The sequence below is a fragment of the Thunnus albacares genome, chromosome 20 (genome assembly GCF_914725855.1).
Source record: "Thunnus albacares chromosome 20, fThuAlb1.1, whole genome shotgun sequence".
NCBI classification, from domain to species: Eukaryota; Metazoa; Chordata; class Actinopteri; order Scombriformes; family Scombridae; genus Thunnus; species Thunnus albacares.
The window spans coordinates 26336997-26343127 of NC_058125.1; positions in this window are offsets into that span (position 1 = coordinate 26336997).

Sequence of the window (6131 nt, forward strand, 5' to 3'; positions counted from 1 at the left end):
AATTTACAGGAAATGTTCCTCACTGAATTAGTAGAGCTTTGTTAGTGGCACTAAAAACCAGTTGACACAACATATGGAGATATTTGGAGCTCTTAGTTTGCTGTCCTTATAAAGTTTTGCACAGCCATTACAGAGGTACTGGGATGTAAACAACAGAATGGGTTGCATGCTGAATATTTAATTTAAGCCGATTTTAGGATGTTTAAACCATTGAAAAGTTCAGGAAAACATGTGGAAGCTGCTAAAACTTACAGAGAAGGACTTAGTCAGCAGGAAAGGGCACGATATTTTGAGAAACTAAGGTTAACAGGTCTGTACGAGCTGGCTTGATGATGATGACCCGACAATTCTGCCTTCTATTTCCCATCCCGACATAGTAAACTACCTTGTTTTTTCACCAAGCCCATACACAACTGAAGACCTTAAATGTTACAAAGGTTTGAAGGCCTACAACCAGATGGTGGGAGAGAGGCACAGTATCAGCACATCAATGACGTGTATTGTGAAAGCCGAGGTAGGTGATGCAATAATGTTAATAGATCAACTGATCTTTACATTTTGGAAATTTGAATAACTTCGATTTTTAGGATCACAAGTCTAATAGTCTACTAACACAAATTTTTCGGATCAAAATATTGATCTGTCATAAACATATAAACAATTAAAACCTCCCTTTTCAACCAATTTATTAAAAAAGTCAATTGATGAGAAACTAGTGTGTTATTCTTACAAGCTTATATTTGGTTGTCTTGTCTTTTATTCAGGTACCTCATTCCCAACGAATACAAGAAAAACCCCTGGGACCCTGGATAATTGCTGAAAAGTCAGGTAGGATTCTTGGACTTGGACGTGCACACATGTTGCTGCATTGTTGTTTCTGATCGAAGCAACAATGAATTTGAGGGACTTGAAGACAGTGACACAGGAAAAAGCATGTTGGCTGTTACCTACTGCAATGTCAAAGGTGGAGTACAAGGAATTATTCAATAAATCATTATTCAACGCTCTTATCACAACTGGCTCAAAGTCTGCTATTTTGTCCCTGATTGAACCTTATTCAGATCATTTTGTTCCCAAACTGACTGATGAAATCTTTCTTCTGGTGTTGACTGGATTGCAAAACGAGGAAGCAGTTCACATGGACTATAACGGTGTATTTGCAATGATGTTGAAATTTCAGTATCAGAGGAGCAAGAAAAGGCAGTTGAGGTAGCTACAGGGAATCAAGCTTCTTCTAAACTATGGTTTCAATTTCATGCTGGTTGAATTACAGCATCTAAAATGAAAACTGCATGTTGCACTGATCCAAACCAACCAGCCCACAGCTTGATCAAAAGTGTATGCTATCCTGAATCATACAAATTTACATCAAAAGACAATACCTGAGGATGTACTCTTGAGAAATTTGCACGTGATATGTTTATAGATGAACATAAGAAATCTCATGAAAATGTGGACGTTTCTTTATTTTTAAGTCCAAATGCGCCATTCTTGGGTGCTTCCCCAGATGGCCTTGTTTCTTGTGATTATTGTGGTGTCAGTGTACTTGAAATTAAATGTCCATTCCGTATAAAAAGTGACAAGTTAGACAGTGTTATGGGATTTTACTTGGAGAAGGAAGACTAGTGAAGGGAAACTGACACTAAACAGAAACCAGCAGTATTTCTACTACGTGAAAACTCAGCTTGGAGCGTGCAGACTGGAATCTGCCTATTTTGTTGTTTGGACAGAGAAAGATCTGCATCTTGAGCACATTTTATTTGATCAAGAGTTCTGGGATATAATATGTCAGAAAAGCAAACACATTTTTGGCACAGCCGTTATGCTAATTGGCAAGTCCTACACCAGGCTTTCATCTACCATGGCTAACGTGTCCCCACAACCTGGCGTATCTGCCCCCGTCGATTCAGATGGCTCTGATATTGCAGCGAGTGCCAGCAGGCAAGAAAAAAACCTGGTGTTACTGTGGCCAGGTTGAGTTGTGTGACAATGCAAAATGTCATATTCAGTGGTTTCATTATTCATGTGTCAATGTTGAGGTTGTGCCAAAAGGAAAATAGTATTGTCCCAACTGCCGTAGGCTCCCTCAGTTTCTGCTAAAAAGGGTCAAGAAACATATTGAGTAAAAATTTTGCTATTTTCAGTAAACCATTGTGTATTTTCATACATTTTTATTGACATATCTTCATTAATATCTGTGATGTACAGCCTAAGTCAATCAAGGTACTTGAAGTGCTGAAGGACAAAACTTCTGACAAAACTGAGCTTCTCGTTTTTGGCCCTGAAAATACTGCTAAAGGCATCATTCAGCATATTGGCCCACTTGCCCCCTATGTCAAAACTAACGCCAGGAATCTTGGCGTTATATTTGACCCTAAACTGAAATTTGAACACTGTGTCAATAAATTGGTTCAATCCTGCTTTTTTCAATTTAGGAACATTGCAAAAATCAGACCGTTACTGTCAGCCTCTGACCTAGAGCATATCATTCATGCCTTCATTTTTTCGCGTCTCAATTACTGTAACTCCCTTTTCACTTGCCTTAGCCGAGCTGACCTGTCACGTCTTCAGCTTGTACAAAATGCAGCAGCGAGGCTATTAACTAGGACTGACCGCAGATCCCACATCACTCCTGTTTTATCCTCACTACATTGGCTGCCAGTGAAGTTCAGGATCACTTACAAGGCCTTACACGGTTTAGCTCCTGCATATATATCTGAGCTACTAAGCCCGTATACCACCATGCGGTCACTTAGGTCTTCCAACCAAAACCTGTTGGCCGTACCACGTGCCAAACTAAAAACCAAAGGCAACTGTGCTTTTGCTGCCCTGGCACCCAGACTTTGGAACAATCTCCCCACTTCCATCAGATCAGCTGAATCTATTGACTGTTTCAAAAAACATCTAAAAACCTTTTTTAAAATGGCTTTCTCATAACATTTGATAAATTCAAGTGTGTGCTCTGGGTGAGATGTCTGTATGTGTTCTTGAATGTGTCTTTCATGGTTTTTGTGTCCTATTTTCTTTGTGTCCCAATGTCACTGTAAAGCACTTTGTAACCTGTGTTAACAAAGGTGCTATATAAACAAAGTTTTACTTACTTACAAGTTTCTGGACTGTGGTTGAGTAATTGGCTTGGTGTAGCCAAGAAACTTGTCCTTAAGCACTTCAGCTACTTTGTTTAAATTATGCTGAAAGATTTATTTAAAAATTTTATTTAATTTATTTCCAAATTTTCACCTTTTTGAAAATGTAACTTTCATTGAGAACTGTCTCAGAATGCTATTCTGACCAGTGAAGTTGTCAAACTCATCACGTTGCAGACAAAACTATCTGTTGTTATTCAAGTGTTGTGATATTACAGTATTCTATAGTATATATTACTCTATTATAGTATCATAAATCTTTTTATTATCTTAGCAAAACTTTACATTACACAAAAGTACATTTTACAATAGCAAACCTTTATTTACATTTTCTTAAATGAAACAATACATACAAACTATTCAGCACTCTACAAACCCCAAAGCCTTAAAAACTCTTAACACTTGTCATTATATAACTTATTTACCCCTTAGGCCTTGGCACATAATGTCTATTGGTGTTCATTATTGTTTTGTTTTGAATAAACAAAATTTTTAAAAACAAACAAACAAACAAAAAAAACATGTTTGTGATTGGAACAAACAGAAAGCATGTCGGAGCAAACAAGCTGCAAGTGTTGGTAACAATATCCAGAAAATCAGAGTAAATTATACTGTTTTACACAACAGCTTCACATTATAGTAATCACAGGCCATGAAATAGTGTTTGTTTATGATATTATGGTATTTAAGTGTCAGAAGAAGGCACAGAGCTCCTCATTAGGTCGAGACTACTGACTAACAAGTGCATTCATTTACATCCCCCGCTCACCCTCCGCTCTCAGGCCTCAGATGGCTTCTGTGCGACATATGTTGTTACGTAACACCAAGGGCTGATGGGAAGTATTACTGATGAAACGCAGCCCTGGTCCAGGAAATAACTTACACAACTGTTGAATCTAGTTTTAAAAGCATAATCAGGGGCTTCAAATTAGCTTCAACTAGACACCCTGAATACATTACATCTGGTGCATTAATTTATCAGTATGTAACAATATTTATCTGTATGGTCCCTTAAATGAACCAATACAATTAAATTAAAAATAAAAGAAATTCATGGATTCTGGATTTTACCATGAAAAAAATGATGAAGTGAAAACATGATTCATATTTCCTGAAAGTACTAAACATGGGTTTGCACTTTGGCCTTTAGTGTTGTTGACCAGTTTTTATTGTATTAATTAAGGTTATTTAGGCATTTCAGTCTGAACTGTCCCACTTTAGCAAAGTAGTCTGGAAAGATGAGAACTCCAGCAACTCTTGTAGTATGAAGAACAACTTTATTAGTTGACTGACGCGTTTCGGCTTGTGGCCTTCATCAGGGTCATCATAAAACACATTACAAACACCATTCAAATAAAGTAAGTTGGGTATTAAAAAAAAGTTTTAAAAAATTATAAAAGACAACCAATCATATACATCCAAACACATATCAGCCAATGGGACATCTACAAAGATGGGTTGGATATATGGTCATGTGGTTTCAGGCCAATCGTTGTCCAAGAAGGGACATGGGTGACGCCATATTTGGTTTATTAACTAGAAAGGTGCAACTAGGGGTGGTACTTGGGTTTTTTGTTCATCCAAAAAGATTATATGGCATACATTAGAAACACTTTGATTGGGATAATAACAATAATAGTAATAGTAATAATAGTAAAGATAAAAGGCTTTATAAGGTGCTGTGTATAGAGGGAGCAGAGAGATGCATAATACAACAATATAAATTGATAAAAAAAAATGAAAAAGTGATAAAAAAAAACCCCATCATAATACATCATTAAAAAATTCCATCATAAAAAATATATCATAAAAAAAACAACATTAGTAAAGGCACATAACCCGGGACACTTTAAATCTAAATGTATTTCCCCTGCTGTACTTTTAGTTTGTTTTTTACATTTAGGGCAATTTATCCCTTCTCTATATTCCACCAAGTCTGTTTTTTTATTTTATTCAACTGATATTTATTTGTTTTAATGTGTTTTTAAATGCTGATTTAAACACACGTCGTTTTTGTCACATGTAAAGCTCTTTAAACTGCCTCTGTGTTTGAAAGATGCCACACAAGTTAACTTATACCATCAGCCATAAATTGCAAATAATGAAGAAAAAAACAACCGTTGAAGAGCAGCTGTTCTATATTTGTGTAAGAGAGAAAAAAAGAGGAAAAATATTGTTTTTAATTCCCATTTTTCTTTCAATTTAAGAATTTTAAGGTCTTTTTTAATCAACAGTTTGCAGTGTAAATGTATTTTTTGACATGAAAATACATCGTCTGACAAAACACAACATACAACAAAACACAACAACAATATTGAATGACAAAAATCAAAAGTATTTTTATTTTCCCTGTTGTATTTGCTGAATTGGTTTGTTTTGAGTACAGCGTCTGATTAATTCACTGGATGTCACTGTTGCTCTATGAGCGGCGGAGCTCATTTATCCTGATTGTACCTGAAGTGTCACGCTGGCTGCATCTTCACCTGGGGGCTCAGGTTGGACTCATCTGAACCTCAACAGGTAAATGGGAAAAAAACTATCATCAGCTACATCTCATTTTGATGCCAGCAGGTAATCTGACACCTGTACAGGTGATGTTGTGTTTAGTGTGATGATGAGGAGGATGGTGATGAAGATGAAGTACTTTCAGCCTCATTCCTGCATATGAATCATTCTAGTATTTGTCAATGAAGGCAGTACAACCAATGAATAATATGAATGAGAGCAAATATGTACATTAGGATCCCGGAAGTCGTTTAGTTTGGATCCTGCTTGTGTGATGCTGCCTTTATGGGCCGTCGGAATTATCAGACTTCATGGTCAGACAGAAAAACAGAATGAAGACAGTTTATTTAAAGGGAATAAGATGTCTAATATTGTCATATGACATTCTTTCCGATGCAGTAACATCATTTCAATCGCTACTTTAAAAAAAGCCTTTTATCAACATTAGCCCAACAATTTATTTCTCCGGTTCCAATATGT